This window comes from Lolium perenne, chromosome 4 (genome assembly GCF_019359855.2).
Source record: "Lolium perenne isolate Kyuss_39 chromosome 4, Kyuss_2.0, whole genome shotgun sequence".
NCBI lineage: Eukaryota > Viridiplantae > Streptophyta > Magnoliopsida > Poales > Poaceae > Lolium > Lolium perenne.
Genome location: NC_067247.2, coordinates 164,860,838 through 164,878,433, shown reverse-complemented (window position 1 = coordinate 164,878,433; position 17,596 = coordinate 164,860,838).

Below are 17,596 nucleotides of genomic sequence, written 5' to 3'. Positions count from 1 at the left end.
TAATATGAAATATTTCTTACATATGCACTTTTTGCTTCAGCACTCATAATGTTATCTTTGTTAGTGTGTGTGATTCTAAAAAATTCAATTGGAGAGGTTTCTTCTTCCTGCTGCTTAGCCTTCTGCTTGAAAAAATGTAGAATGCACATTACCATTGTACACTGTGTATGACAGAAGTATGAACTGTATGGGGAAATTCAGAACACTTACTATAAGTTCCCAGTGAGCAACATAGCTTCGAGATCCAGTGGTATGGAACTGTTTCACAGCTTCTCTGTTCTTTTTATTTTTTACACACACTACCTATGTTCAGTACATGCATTTTATTTATCCAGATCAGAGAAATGTAAGAATTCAGTAGCTGTTATTGAATGGAATAACGTTTATGTACCTGGTACTTCTCATCAAACCATCTCTTCACCAGTTCTTTCCAGCTTTACTCTTCTACATGATCTGGCTTCTTCAGATATGCTTGCTCCAGTGTGAGATTTTTAATTTTCGGCCAATACTCCTTTTTAAGCCTATATCGGAACTGCCGAATACTAACTTGCAGCATATCAGTGCACACATCTTGAGACACCTCATCATTTTTGTCCATACTAAACTTTCCCTGCAAAATAGTGATGCATTAATCAGTAGATTCTTAGATAGTTGATCATGTAGCATACTAATTAGGTTAAACCAAGATTGTACAGGACTCACCGCCACTGTACTTATAGCATGAGGAATGACATGCTTGAGACTTTCATCTTTCTTGTACTGTGTCCAGTGTGTTGCAAGTGGCATTTTCTCACGGATGTGAATACCAACCTCACTGCCACCAGCAGAGAATTCAATTGGCATCTTATTGCCACCATGTCTTCTTGTGTACTCATGTAGTCCATGGCCCATGGTAGGTCTACGTCCACCTCTCTTTCTCTTACTACCGCCAGATGTTGTCAATGTCTCTGAAATAAGAGATATGAAATGATTCTCTTTTATATGAAAATATGCGGTACATTGTTTAGTTTTTACAAACTTTCATACCTTGCGGCTGAAAGTTTACAATTTGATTGTCCTCAGGAGATGAGTTGCTGCCTCCAGATGTCATGATCTGGTTAGGTGAGGGTGCTCCTTCAGTGTTCTGACCAGCAGTGGCCGTCGGCTCATCAGATGACACAGCTTCAGGTTCAGTTGTTGCCATTGATCTTGTTGCAATGTTGGATGGTGCAACTTCAGGTCTGGATCGCTTCTTCTCAGCAATCATGCGGGAAGAAGCAACTATCTACAAGCAAAGTAGAGGCTACATTAGTAGGAAACATTTAGCATGTACGTATTTGCTATCATAGTTCGTACATAGTTCCACGGACTGAGCTGAAGTTTTGCCGATGCGGCGATCCTTTCTGAATGAAGATCATCTTCGGCAGTAGCTATCTCTTACGGATTCGGTTCGTACGAAGGGTCCTCTTCGACCTCCTTCTCTTCGCAGTCTGTGTCCTTTAGATTGTTACTAGTTCCTATTTGTATCCCACCATACACTAATGAACGTGCAAAACTAGAGAATTCCTGCTGATTTTTGTGGCCAGGTCCAAATCTTTCAGCCAAAACTTTTTCCATGCATTCTACATTTTCTTGCATTTGTTTCTCCTTGACAAGCTCATATGCTGGCTTGACGGGGTTTTCTGTCTGCGCTAAAATAATCGGAAGAGCGGAGCGTGAACAAAACATAAGAGGGGGCCAATTCCATAGAAAACAGCAAATAATTGTCTTTGCAAAATATTGTACAGCAGCAAATGATTGAAAACATAAGAGTCTACGTAAGATGTGGACGAACAAAACATAAGAGGGGGCATATGCCAGGCTAAGGGACATCATGTGCTTTTAGATATCTACTCGTAACAAATAATTTTCAGTGGGATGCAGCCAAGTCCCTCTACTTTTGTTTGAAGTCGTAATTAGGATGCACCATTTCTACCTGATTAATCCCTTGTCTCAGTTACTAACGCACATGCGCACCAAAAGCATCATTGAGGTTACAAAATTAGAATCAGAAAAGAATTTAAAAGGAAGTATGTTTTGTGATCACCTAGATATGGGTCAATTGTTTTGTAGTTTGGTTGATAGCCTTTGGACCTGATCAACCTCCTAGATGTAGAGTTAATTGACACATTGATTTGGGAAACACGTGCAAACTAACTAGATCCATAGAAAACATCAAACAATTGTTCTAGATCAAACTCTGCTTCCCTCTGAAACTGAGGAATAAAAGTCTGAAGCAATGTCGTTGTTCACTGTAGCTCGTCAGGCTGTTTTCGGCAACGGCTGGAATTAGTTCAGTTAAGTGTTTCGGCAAACAATTGTATACGCAAAAGATTGTACAGCAGCGGGATGGCAAAGATTGCATAGCATGGCATGATTGTCTCTGCAATAAAAATGATAAACCCTAGATGTATGATGTCGGGATTGGATCTATCAAATATGCAAGATCTAGATATAGGTCAAACGGGCGAGGTAGACATGTAAAACCGATCTCTCGATCTAACCATCCAAAAAACACAATAACAAGACGATCACCGACAGATTTACCTCGGGGTTTCTTCGAGCTGGGCGCCTTCTTCGGCGTGTGTGCGCGATTTTCCTTCCCCCCGATGTTTCGACGACTGCCGGCCATGGCGACCACCGGCCGGGGAGATAAATGCGAGATGGAAGAACGTCCGGCGAAGACACCGGATCGGGGTGAGCACGAGAGGATTAGGTCGGGGGGGTGGGGAGTTAAGATGCTCGTAAATCATGCGGGAGAGGCACGACGTATATAAGGGAGGGCGAAATATTTGATAGGTGGGGTGCGCGGGAGGAGTGGAGGGAACAAAAAATTTGGGCGTTTTGGCAGCCGGCGTACTACAATTTGGAGGGAACAAGTTTTTGCCGTGAAAGAAAAATATTACTCTGAAAATGGAACTGTACATGTATATTTTAATTAAAAAATGACAGAAAACGAGTAAAACTCATAATAAATGCTAAATTCAATGTAAAATCATCAGTAACTAGTGGGACTGAGTAAATGTTGTGACATTCATGTGGAAAATTCAAATTTAAATTTTTCATGAGGTTTGGTGTAGTTTGATGTGAATTTACACAAGTGATGGGCATTTTCGGCATAACGGTCGAATCGTTGACCCCGGAAGTTGTAAAACCTTTTGCATGTGAGGTATATATGAGAACACATCCCACATATACATGTTATTGTTCACACATGTGAGATTTTGTCTGAAAACACTTGTGAAACCTCATGTTGGTTGGGTCGATCCGTGTGTGGACCCACATCGATCATGTCGGTGAAGGGCTCTTTTTCAAGCAAGCTGCACTTCAAAGACTCAGATTGAGCTGCAAATTTTTGTGAGTGGTCATGAAGGGTAGGTATGTGTGCCTGAGGAGTTTCAGATTTTTCTGACAATTTTAGGTGTTTGTTTATTTTTTTAATTAAAAAATGATAGAAAACGAGTAAAACTCATAATAAATGCTAAATTCAATGTAAAATCATCAGTAACTAGTGGGACTGAGTAAATGTTGTGACATTCATGTGGAAAATTCAAATTTAAATTTTTCATGAGGTTTGGTGTAGTTTGATGTGAATTTACACAAGTGAGGGCATTTTCGGCATAACGGTCGAATCGTCGACCCCGGAAGTTGTAAAACCTTTTGCATGTGAGGTATATGTGAGAACACATCCCACATATGCATGTTATTGTTCACACATGTGAGATTTTGCTGTTGCAGAAGCATTACTGCTGCGCATGTTATCTCTTTTTTCATGTTGATGCACGCTGCATTTGTGTAGATGCATTATTTTGTAGCTAAGCAAGTTTCGAGTTAATTTCGACTACCAATGTTTGGCTACACCAGAGTTGTGTAGATTACATATCCCTTTGTCCCACAAGGGTGCCAAATCTTGCCCCAATCCATGGTGGTTTGGTGAGTTTTTGGCGATTTCCCCCTCTTTTCATCCGAAAACCCCTCTTTCGACACATGTCCACCATGGGGACACCATGCCACCAACTCCAAAAATCAAAACCCATAGCAACCAAGGTTTAATATCACAATGTGCACAAGGGTGCCAAATCTTGCCCCAATCCATGGTGGTTTGGTCAGTTTTTGGCCATTTCCCCCTCTTTTCGTCCGAAAAACCCTCTTTCGACACATCTCCACCATGGGGACACCATGCCACCAACTACAAAAAATCAAAACCCATAGCAACCAAGGTGTCATATCACAATATGCACAAGGGTGCCAAATCTTGCCCCAATCCATGGTGGTTTGGTCAGTTTTTGGCCATTTCCCCCTCTTTTCGTCCGAAAAACCCTCTTTCGACACATCTCCACCATGGGGATACCATGCCACCAACTCCAAAAAATCAAAACCCATAGAAACCAAGGTTTCATATCACAATGTGCACAAGGGTGCCAAATCTAGCCCCAAATCCATGGTGGTTTGGTGAGTTTTTGGCGATTTCCCCCTCTTTTCGTCCGAAAACCCCTCTTTCGACACATGTCCACCATGGGGACACCATGCCACCAACTCCAAAAAATAAAACCCATAGCAACCAAGGTGTCATATCACAATGTGCACAAGGGTGCCAAATCTTGCCCCAATCCATGGTGGTTTGGTGAGTTTTTGGCCATTTCCCCCTCTTTTCGTCCGAAAAACCCTCTTTCGACACATCTCCACCATGGGGACACCATGCCACCAAATCCAAAAAATCAAAACCCATAGCAACCAAGGTGTCATATCACACTGTGCACAAGGGTGCCAAATCTTGCCCCAAATCCATGGTGGTTTGGTGAGTTTTTGGCGATTTCCCCCTCTTTTCGTCCGAAAACCCCTCTTTCGACACATCTCCACCATGGGGACACCATGCCACCAACTCCAAAAAATCAAAACCCATAGCAACCAAGGTGTCATATCACAATGTGCACAAGGGTGCCAAATCTTGCCCAAATCCATGGTGGTTTGGTGAGTTTTTGGCGATTTCCCCCTCTTTTCGTCCGAAAACCCCTCTTTCGACACATCTCCACCATGGGGACACCATGCCACCAACTCCAAAAAATCAAAACCCATAGAAACCAAGGTGTCATATCACAATGTGCACAAGGGTGCCAAATCTTGCCCCAATCCATGGTGGTTTGGTCAGTTTTTGGCGATTTCCCCCTCTTTTCGTCTGAAAACCCCTCTTTCGACACATCTCCACCATGGGGACACCATGCCACCAACTCCAAAAAATCAAAACCCATAGAAAACAAGGTGTCATATCACAATGTGCACTAGGGTGCCAAATCTTGCCCCAAATCCATGGTGGTTTGGTGAGTTTTTGGCGATTTCCCCCTCTTTTCGTCCGAAAACCCCTCTTTCGACACATCTCCACCATGGGGACACCATGCCACCAACTCCAAAAAATCAAAACCCATAGAAACCAAGGTTTCATATCACAATGTGCGCAATGGTGCCAAATCTTGCCCCAATCCATGGTGGTTTGGTCAGTTTTTGGCCATTTCCCCCTCTTTTCGTCCGAAAACCCCTCTTTCGACACATGTCCACCATGGGGACACCATGCCACCAACTCCAAAAAATCAAAACCCATAGCAACCAAGGTCTCATATCACAATGTGCACAAGGGTGCCAAATCTTGCCCCAATCCATGGTGGTTTGGTCAGTTTTTGGCCATTTCCCCCTCTTTTCGTCCGAAAAACCCTCGTTCGACACATCTCCACCATGGGGACACCATGCCACCAACTCCAAAAAATCAAAACCCATAGCAAACAAGGTGTCATATCATAATGTTCACAAGGGTGCCAAATCATGCCCCAAATCCATGGTGGTTTGGTGAGTTTTTGGCGATTTCCCCCGGGTTTTCGTCCGAAAACCCCTCTTTCGACACATGTCCACCATGGGGACACCATGCCACCAACTCCAAAAAATCAAAACCCATAGAAACCAAGGTGTCATATCATAATGTGCACAAGGGTGCCAAATCATGCCCCAATCCATGGTGGTTTGGTCAGTTTTTGGCCATTCCCCCCTCTTTTCATCCGAAAACCCCTCGTTCAACACATCTCCACCATGGGCCACCATTTTATGTTATTGTTCACCACTTTGAGATTTTTTCGATGAAAAATTTCAGAAAATGAGTAAAAGTCATAAAGAAAATTTGAATCACAATTTTTGGTGATTTTTACGTCTGGTATGTTTTGATTTTGAAGAACTCTCCTGCTCTGAACATTTAGTTTACTATCACTTTGAAGTACTAGGATGTACACAACATAAAATTGAAACCTCCCAGGACAATTGTTGACATATCATGGCAAAATATTTACAGTTTCAAAAGAACGGACTACTAGCCAAAAGCACCTCACGCAGGAGGGAGACCAAACCAAAAGATCAGGGGGTCATGCAGCAGAAGAGATGATCAATCCACCATCAGCAGGACTCTGTCGACCACGATCTTGCGGTAGAACTCATAGGAGACCCAAGCATCAATGGCTGCATACTCGATGTTCATATTTGGAAGTGGGAAGTCCCCCCACAGTCTGTGCCGATGGTGGTGGAACTTCTTCTTCATATCACCGTACCATGAATCAACGAGTCTTGCTGCCATGGTAGCCATGCCAGCCCTCGCATGACCAGTGTACTTGAAGTACTCGTCCTGGAGATTGACGTAGTACTCACAAGGAATCTCCATGTGCCATGTCCTCCACAGAACTCTCTTGTCACCACGGATGTCAACACTCGCAAACGCGATTCCTTCTCGAAAGAAATTGCAGATAGCCGGAGACTCCCACCAGTCAACACTGCAGTAAACAAAGTAATGTACTAGTCACAGATCAGTTACAAATATGCAAGAACATACAGAGGAGACGAAGATGAAACAAATTAATAAATCGGGAACAATGTGTAGCAGATTTAGATCGGGAATGTACAGCTTTTCGGGAACAATGTGTAGCAGATTTAGATCGGGAATGTACTGATTTTCGGGAACAATGTGTAACGAGAGTCAAAGAGAGACACAACGGCGGCAACTAAAAAACCCCAATCGAAAGATTCAAAAAGGGGATTAGTTCTTACGCTGCGTAGTGGAACACCAGCACATGTCAACGCATGCAGAGTTGAACAACGGCGATCTTCTTCTCGTCCTCGGCTCGATGGTTGGTGTACTCGAAGTCGAGGCCGACGAACTTGTGCTCGTCCTCCTTGAGCCACTCCGTGTACATGTCGAGGACGCGGCGCACTTCCCAGGGGTCGTTGGTGTAGACCACCTCCAGGTCCTGGCCGTCGTGGGTGTGGACTGCGCGCGTGCTGGACCAGTAGTACATTTGCTGCTCATCCATGTCCATGGCGACGCGGCGGCGGGAGACAAAGATACTGAGGGAGCGGAGACGACGAGAAGTGTGGAAACCAGGATGCGGTGTGAATATTGAGACGGTAGGGGAGGGGGAAGGGGATAAATATCATCCCCATTAATTACGCCGTGCGAATATTGAGACGGTAGACGAAGAGAATACTGATGCGGGTCTAGTCCAACTGACGTGCAGTCCAACTGACGCGCATTCGATCGTGTTTTCACGTCAAAACCCAGCACCGCCCATTTGCACTTCTCTTGACCTACCGAAATTTACTCCACGATATAACTGGCCATCATATCACGACCTCCTTCAGCCGCCGCCAGATCTCGCCACGTCTCTCGCCGCCACAGCTCGCCACGTCTCTCGCCGGCGAGACTTGTAAGACTCTCGCTCTGCGTCGAGACCAAGGATGGCGCCTACTAGTGGAGTACGTAAATAACATGTACGTCTCGCGATCGATCGTTGTTTCCGATTTGTAATCTTTCTTCATATTTTTTGCAGTGTCCAGTTTGCTTTGATAAGAAGGGGATGTGCGGCGGAGGGGGAGTCGCGTTAGGTTTTTTCGTGCAAACACTACAAGAGGGTTTTGAGGAGAAGACGGTACATGAACTTTCATATAAAATTCATTCAGATGTTTTATTAATTCACCGCCACATCAAAGTTTAACACGTGATCCTAGTAGTTATTGCTAGTTTAGTACTATTATTCAGATGTGTGTAATAATTGTTGGTCACCATATGTATTAACCGCTTATTTATGGTTGAGTTTTAGGATAGTTGTGATAACTTTTACGTTCATATGAGTTTTATGATAGTTGTAGCTGTTAGAGATAGAGGTATCGGTAGTTCAGTCCTATACCGATAGAAGTTCAGATATGTGCTGATAGAAGTTCAGATATGTGCTGATAGAAGTCCAAGATCTGAGACTCGGTGATTATCCGAGTAGACGTATAATTCTACCTGATCATTAGATTTTACAGTAGCTACATGCAATTCGTGATTCTTCAAGGTCCTAATATGACACGATGTGTAACATTCACATGTTTCTATCTTATTGAATTTTCAGAATAGTTAACTTACTTTTGTATTAACTCTATTGAATTTAGGTCATCCCTTGCTACTATAGACCGTATTTCCTTAAGAAGTATGGTGTCCAGACCTCCCACAGGACAACTTTTGAAGCTGCACTTAAAACCAAAGATGGCCATGCATTTGTTGTTAATGTTACCAACAGAGCTGGCAGAACCTATATCAATGGAAGATTTTGGAACGAATTTGCTAGAGTGTACAATTTTAAGGTTGGCATGGAGTTAATTTTCAGAGTTAACTCATCTGGTCAGGATACTCTTGTAATAACTGGAACTGAACCACTAATCCATCCAGGTAATTTTCCACCTTTGGACAATGATTGATCATATTAATTATTCCATCTTATGTCGATTAATTTAATTATGCAGCTTACTACCGGTTGTCCCGTACGAAGCGTGACATTGTTGACTCGCTCGGTAAATGCGATGGAACAATGATAAATTGGAGGATGATGCATACCGTCATTCTTCAGGTGGACAACTTGGACTACCTTGTTGAGTACCACAATGCTGGAGATTATGATCAAGGAGCACTAGTTGTCCCAATGCTGCATACTCTGAATTGGACAAACAGCGAAAATTACAACAAACACGTGGTAAGCAGTACATCATACATTTCATTAACTTTGCGAGTTACATTACATACAAGTGTTAACTAAACTATGTCTCTACTGTTGGAACAGAAAATCCCTAGCCGTTTGGTTCCTAAAGATATGGAACAATATGGTCCAATCAGTATTGTGTGCCATCCCAGTACTTTGGTGCGTGCGTCCTACGCAATTTCTTCTAACGATGGTCGTCTCTGCGTCAGTGGGTGGAAGGAGTTCATGGACAAGGAAAAGCACCTTCAGATGGGTGACAAGATGCTGTTCTTGCTTTACAGGAAATGCGGGGGTTTACTTGTTTGCTACCCATGTGCACGAAATCGATCTGGAGTAGCTAGTCGGCTGATTCATGGTGCCGTGTGTCCAACTATGCAGCCCCTTTAGGTTTAAATTAAGTTGTAAGACTCTTTATGCGATTGTCGATTTTGCTTCTGTTAAAACAATATTTAGTCATATCGTGCTGCTGGTTGTAATCGTGTCAAGTGTCGATTAATTAAAACCATTGTCAAAGTTATGTTACAGACATGTTGGATTTTCTTATATCTGTCCATATTTTAGCTTATATTAATTTGCTCTTAAACCCTTCTGGATAATTGAATGACAAGTTCGAGATCGTAAACATCTAAATAAGAACATTTCAAATGTTTGGAACAAAACATATAGTTGTATGCATAACATGTTTCTATCAATCTACATCACTATCTTCTTCTGAAGTTTTTCCCTCGTCATCATGTATGTTCTCTTCCAATATGAGACTATCTTCCTCATTCTCTAGTTCATCTTCGCTCATATCCATGTCAACATTGGGACTATCTTCCTCATTCTCTAGTTCACGAATTGTACGAGCATCATGAATATGTACAACTTCATCAGCACGATGATCATCCTCCTCTGCCTCCACCTCTGCTTCCTCGTCTAGGTCGACAACATCATGAAATGTATGGTCGACTGAACCTTCATCCTCCTGGTATGCGTCTTCATTCTGTACAAATGCATCATCGTTACCATCTTCTAATTCTGGAATGTCGTACACGTGTCTATGGCTGAACTTCTGCACCACTTTCCACGGATCACCAAACTTTGTATCCTCCAAATAGAAGCATGTTTCAGCTTGACTGGCCAATATGAATGGTGAATTCTTGAACCATAGGACAGAAGTGTTAACGCTTTTAAAATAACCATCATCTTTTATCTTGGAACCCCTGCCCGCAAGGTCGAACCAGTCGCAACGAAACAAGTACACGTACCTGTCACCGTGCTTGTTAGTCCCGTCTTTGCGGTTCAAGAACTTCTTGCAGAACACCATAGAACTCGGTCTCATCTGCATCACCAAAAGATCCCTTAGTCGCTACGCCCGAATTTTGAGTCTTCAGGTCTTTATCCCGAGTAAGCGTGCGAAACCTCGCACCCTTTACGTTGCAACCAGCGTATGCTACTACACGGTCCTGCCCGGCCCAGCTAGAGACTTCAAATCTTCTGATGCATTGTCCAACTGTCTCACATGGTTTGCAAACCAACCTGCAAACTCTCTCTGAACCGTCTCATCGATGTCACGCACACCCCTACCTCCCAATTCTTGTCGGAATTCACTGAAACATAGAAAAAACACATATGAAATACAAGACAATTATGTCTGCAACATTGAGAAGTAGTTATTAAAGTGAAGCTAACTACTTACTTGATATAACGTTCTACATCGTCACAGTTGTTCAGCACATACCAAACCATTTTGTCAAATTCCTTGTCAAAATGTTTCAAAGTGGATTTCCCAAGACCTTTAGCTCCAACTGAAAATACTTCCATCTCGTCACGATCAGGTTTTCTCCGTATGTCTTGGTTCCTATCATCTTTGTTAAATCTTGTTTCTGTGCCATCCTTGAAAAATCTGGAGCAAAAAATCAAACACTCGTCAACAATGTAGCCCCCTGCGATAGAACCTTCTGGCCTTGCTTTGTTACGGACCGTAGACTTTAGATAACCTAATCTTCTCTCAACTGGATACATCCAACCATAATGAACAGGACCCCTCAAAAGAGCCTCGTCAGGAAGATGAGTAGCTAAGTGCACCATTACATCAAAAAAAGCTAGGGGGAACAGCTTCTCAAGTTTGCATAGGATCACAACAATTTCAACCTTCAATCGCTTCAGCACATCAACTTTCAGTGTTTTGGCACACAGCTCCCTAAAAAATCTTCCTAGCTCTGCAATAGCCACATACATTTCCTTAGATGCAATTCCCTTGAGCCCAGCCAGCAACACTCGCTGCAGAAGTATGTTGCAATCATGCGTCTTCATACCGGTAACCTTACAACCATCAATATTCACACATCTTCCCCAGTTTGCGCAATAACCATCTGGGAACCTAGTGTTTGCCAAATACCTACACAAATGTCTCTTCTGTTCCTTCGAAAGCATCCACGGTGCAGGGGGCTTCGCATAAGTTACTGCTGCATCATCATCATCCTTCACAATTTTCTTCAACCAATACTTCTCCCTGATTTTGAATTTCTTCAAATCAATTCTAGCACTAACAGTGTCCTTATTCCTGCCCTCAAGTTCAAGTAGTGTACCAACAATATTGTCACATATGTTCTTCTCAATATGCATCACATCTAAGTTGTGAGCTAACTTAAGTTCTGGCCAGTACGGTAGATGATGTAAGCTGACTTTCAGGTGCCATGTTTGTTCACCGGGTACAGTTGCACGCTTCCGCTTTCTACTAATTATTGGATTTTTCCCATGTTCAAAATCCTTAACCCTTTCTACCTTCTCAGCTACCTCTTTGGGTGTGTACTTCCTTGGTGGATCTCTAGTCTCAGTTTTACCATTGAAAAGTCTGCTTCTCCTGTATGGGTGACTTTTATCAAGAAATCGCCGATGCCCAATATATCCAATTTTGTTTTTCAAAGATTCACAGCAAGGATTCTCATCGCAATGCACACACGCATGAAATCCTCTTGTGCTTCGGCCTGACATAGTGGCATATCCAGGATAATCATGAATAGACCAAAGAAACGCAGCATGCAATGGGAAATATTCCTCTGTGCATGCATGAAATGTCTGCACACCACTCCATAGCTGCATCATATCTTTTATCAGTGGCTGCATAAATACATGAAAATCTTTCCATGGGGAATACTTTCCGGGGATTAGCAATGTCATCATGTAATTCGATTGATCCATGCACATCCATGGTGGGAAGTTGTAAGGAATGACAAAAACAGGCCACATACTGTAAGGATTACTCATACTTCCAAAGGGACTGAAGCCGTCTGTGGCAAAACCTAGTCTTATGTTACGAGGATCTTTAGCAAACCAATGAAACTTGGCATCAAAGTGCTTCCATGCCTCACCATCAGCAGGGTGCCTCAGTACATTGGGCTCATCAACCCTCTTCTCTTTGTGCCATCTAGTATGTGTCGACATTTCCTTTTTAACAAATAGTCTCTGCAACCTTTTAATTATAGGTAAGTACCTTAACACCTTGTGAGGGATTTTCTTTTTTGCAGTAGGGTCTCTATATCTTGATAATCCACAAACATGGCAGTGCGTATCGTCCTTGTGATCTCCCCAAAATAAAGAACAATCAAACTTGCATACATGAATTGTCTCATAACCAAGCCCAACATCAGAAAGAACACACTTAGCATCAGCATATGATTTGGGAAAGTCCACACGTGGCAAAGCTGTACGTAAAAGGTGAAGTAAGAGATCAAATCCTCTGTTTGTTATCCGGCTCTATGATTTGACATGAAGGAGCTTAATAATGAACGACAACCTAGTGAAAGTGGTGTATCCCTCATGAAGTTCTTTTTTGGCTGACTCAATTAGATTAGCATAAATATTTGGCAGGTTAGGACCTTTATTTCCAGACTTCTGCAGTTCATCGATCATACTAGACGAATCATCAACATAACAATCACCACTGTCTTCGTCTTCATCATTGTCACTATCATACGCACCATCATCGTTTCTATCCCGCCCTTCGTCATCACTAAAACCTTCCCCATATCTAGTCCATCTTGTATACGTCATGGACATACCTGAACAATTGCAGTGATCCTCGACTATTTTTATATCCTGACGTATCAGATTTAGGCAGTCCTTGCAAGGGCACAAGATGGGTTCATCTGTATTGTCCAAGTGTTCTCGCGCAAACTTGATGAAATCCCTAACACCTCCCATGTACTTTGTTGTGAACTTCTGGGTGCCATCAGTTATCCAACTTCGATCCATTGCCTACAATTCAGTTAAGAATATGCCAACGTTCTTCAGAACAGATCTTGACAACTGATTAAAAAATCTTGACCTAGCGAACAATCAGGAGAACTCACCGATGATGCGTCTCGCCGCCTCCATAATGGAGCCTTCACGGATTTCTTCTCACCTCGACGAGAACCCTAGTCGATTCGACTGTTAGCAAGATCACCTAGATAGGCCGTGTCTGCTAGCGGCGCGACTTAAACGAGGCACCCGCGGCCAACATAAATATTAATAAGGAAATTATTATGTCGTAACATCTACATCACACCATTGAAATAAATATGTAGAATAGACTAGTTACGGATCCAGATCAAAACTCCATATCTACCTTAGCGGTAACACTCCGCGTCGGTCACGTCAAAGCCCTGGTTCGATTCTTCCAAAACACAATTTTTACTTAATTAAATATGTTCCTGACAAGTGGGTCACGCATGATATATAAAACTAATAACATTTAATAAAGTAACTTGGTATTATTTACCTGCTATGTGGGTCCGTTGTATATGCAAATCACGGTTTACATACACCACGATCTTTTTGATTTCGTCACCTATTAACAGACACGATGGAAGCCCTTCCCGGTTGGGTAATGGGTGACGATTTTTCGTTGACGAAAAATCATACCGTCAAGCATTACCTTAAATGCATGACGGAAGATGAATTCGTCACCTATAAGGACACATCCATGACGGTATGCATTTTTGTCACCAGGGTTTTTGTCAACAAATATCCCATTTCTTGTAGTGTATGAAAGATCAAATGACGGATATACAGCGCAGTCTTGCAGATTTGCGACTAGCTGTTGAGAATTTGACCCAACAACAACAAGAAGATGACGATGATCCTGAGCTTCAAGATGACGCACACAATGCTCGTGGTGCGCCACGTGGTAATCATCCTCGTGGGTTTGCTGAACTCCGACGTCCATGTCGTGGGTTTGAGGAAGAAGATGGATTGGGTAAGCCTAAGTTCTCCATACCCAAGTTTGAAGGAGGTGCTGATGTTGAAGAATACCTCACTTGGGAGCTCAAGATTGAAAAGTTATGGAACTTACATCCGCACTACACTGAAGATAGGAAGATCAAGCTTGCTTCTTCCGAATTTGATGGCTATGCATTGCGTTGGTGGGATGCCCTTGTGCATAACCGACAAGAGGATGGTGAGCAACCTATTCGCACATGGCGTGCTATGAAGGAGGCGATGACTTCTCGCTTTGTGCCCACAAATTACTTGTGCAATATATTTGATAAGTTGACCCTATTGAGACAAGGTGTGAAGACTGTTGATGAATACTACATGGAGATGGAGTTGCTTATGTAGCGTGGTCGTGTCCGTGAATCTCTAGAGATGACAATGCAGCGTTTTCTCAACGGCTTGAAGTATGATATCACAGGCATTGTTCGTCACTACAGTTACACCAATATGAATCAATTGTTACATCATGCAAGAGAAGTTGAATCAAAGTTGGCTGACGAAGCAAAGGTTAAAGGTCGAGCTACGGGAGCTGGGCGCTTCACACCCAGCGCGCCCCCTGATACGCGTACAACACGCGACCGTTGGGAACCCCAAGAGGAAGGTGTGATGCGTACAGCGGCAAGTTTTCCCTTAGTAAGAAACCAAGGTTTATCGAACCAGTAGGAGCCAAGAAGCACGTTGAAGGTTGATGGCGGCGAGATGTAGTGCGGCGCAACACCAGGGATTCCGGCGCCAACGTGGAACCTGCACAACACAACCAAAGTACTTTGTCCCAACGTAACAGTGAGGTTGTCAATCTCACCGGCTTGCTGTAACAAAGGATTAGATGTATAGTGTGGATGATGATTGTTTGCAGAAAACAGTAGAACAAGTATTGCAGTAGATTGTATTCGATGTTAAGAATGGATCGGGGTCCACAGTTCACTAGAGGTGTCTCTCCCATAAGATGAATAGCATGTTGGGTGAACAAATTACAGTTGGGCAATTGACAAATAAAGAGGGCATGACCATGCACATACATGATATGATGAGTATTGTGAGATTTAATTGGGCATTACGATAAAGTACATAGACCGCTATCCAGCATGCATCTATGCCTAAAATGTCCACCTTGAGGTTATCATCCGAACCCCTTCCAGTATTAAGTTGAAAACAACAGACAATTGCATTAAGTATGGTGCGTAATGTAATCAACAACTACATCCTCGGACATAGCATCGATGTATTATCCCTAGTGGCAACAGCACATCCACAACCTTAGAACTTTCTCACATCCTTGTCCCATTTAATGGAGGCATGAACCCACTATCGAGCATAAATACTCCCTCTTGGAGTTACTAGCAAAAACTTGGCCAGAGCCTCTACTAATAACGGAGAGCATGCAAGATCATAAACAACACATAGGTAATAGATTGATAATCAACATAGCATAGTATTCTCTATCCATCGGATCCCAACAAACACAACATATAGCATTACAGATAGATGATCTTGATCATGTTAGGCAGCTCACAAGACCCGACAATGAAGCACAATTAGGAGAAGACGACCATCTAGCTACTGCTATGGACCCATAGTCCAGGGGTGAACTACTCACTCATCACTCTGGAGGCGACCATGGCGGTGAAGAGTCCTCCGGGAGATGATTCCCCTCTCCGGCAGGGTGCCGGAGGCGATCTCCTGAATCCCCCGAGATGGGATTGGCGGCGGCGGCGTCTCTGGAAGGTTTTCCGTATCGTGGCTCTCGGTACTGGGGGTTTCGCGACGAAGGCTTTAAGTAGGCGGAGGAGATAGGTCAGGGGGCCTGACAGGGGGCCCACACACTAGGCCGGCGTGGCCAGGGCTTGGGCCGCGCCGCCCTATCGTCTGGCCACCTCGTGGCCCCACTTCGTGACTCCTTCGGTCTTCTGGAAGCTTCGTGTGAAAATAGGCCCCTGGGCGTTGATTTCATCCAATTCCGAGAATATTTCCTTACTAGGATTTCTGAAACCAAAAGCAGCAGAAAACAGCAACTGGCTCTTTGGCATCTCGTTAATAGGTTAGTGCTGGAAAATGCATAAATATGACATAAAGTATGCATAAAACATGTAGATATCATCAATAATGTGGCATGGAACATAAGAAATTATCGATACGTCGGAGACGTATCAGCATCCCCAAGCTTAGTTCATGCTCGTCCCGAGCAGGTAAACGATAACAAAGATAATTTCTGGAGTGACATGCCATCATAACCTTGATCATACTATTGTAAGCACATGTAATGAATGCAGCGATCCAAGACAATGGTAAATGACATGAGTAAACAACTGAATCATAAAGCAAAGACTTTTCATGAATAGTACTTCAAGACAAGCATCAATAAGTCTTGCATAAGAGTTAACTCATAAAGCAATAATTCAAAGTATAGGTATCGAAGCAACACAAAGGAAGATTAAGTTTCAGTGGTTTCTTTCAACTTATAACATGTATATCTCATGGATATTGTCAATGTAAAGTAATATAACAGGTGCAATATGCAAGTATGTAGGAATCAATGCACAGTTCACACAAGTGTTTGCTTCTTGAGGTGGAGAGAGATAGGTGAACTGACTCAACATAAAAGTAAAAGAAAGGCCCTTCGCAGAGGGAAGCATTGATTGCTATATTTGTGCTAGAGCTTTGGTTTTGAAAACATATAGAGAGCATAAAAGTAAAATTTTGAGAGGTGTTTGTTGTTGTCAACGAATGGTAGTGGGCATTCTAACCCCCTTGCCAGACAAACCTTCAAAGAACGGCTCCCATTTTATTTTATTTTTGTGTGGCACTCCTTCCAACCTTTCTTTCACAAACCATGGCTAACCGAATCCTCGGGTGCCTGCCAACAATCTCATACCATGAAGGAGTGCCTTTTTATTTTAATTTTATTATGATGACACTCCTCCCCACCTTTGCTTTCTCAAGCCATGGCTAACCGAATCCTTCGGGTGCCGTCCAACAATCACATACCATGGAGGAGTGTCTATTTTTTTGTTAATTAATTTGGGACTGGGAATCCCATTGCCAGCTCTTTTTGCAAAGTTATTGGATAAGCGGATGAAGCCAATAGTCCATTGGTGAAAGTTGCCCAACAAGAATGAAAGATAAACACCACATACTTCCTCATGAGCTATAAAACATTGACACAAATCAGAGGTAATAAATTTTGAATTGTTTAAAGGTAGCACTCAATCAATTTACTTTGGAATGGCGAAGAAATACCATGTAGTAGGTAGGTATGGTGGACACAAATGGCATAGTGGTTGGCTCAAGGATTT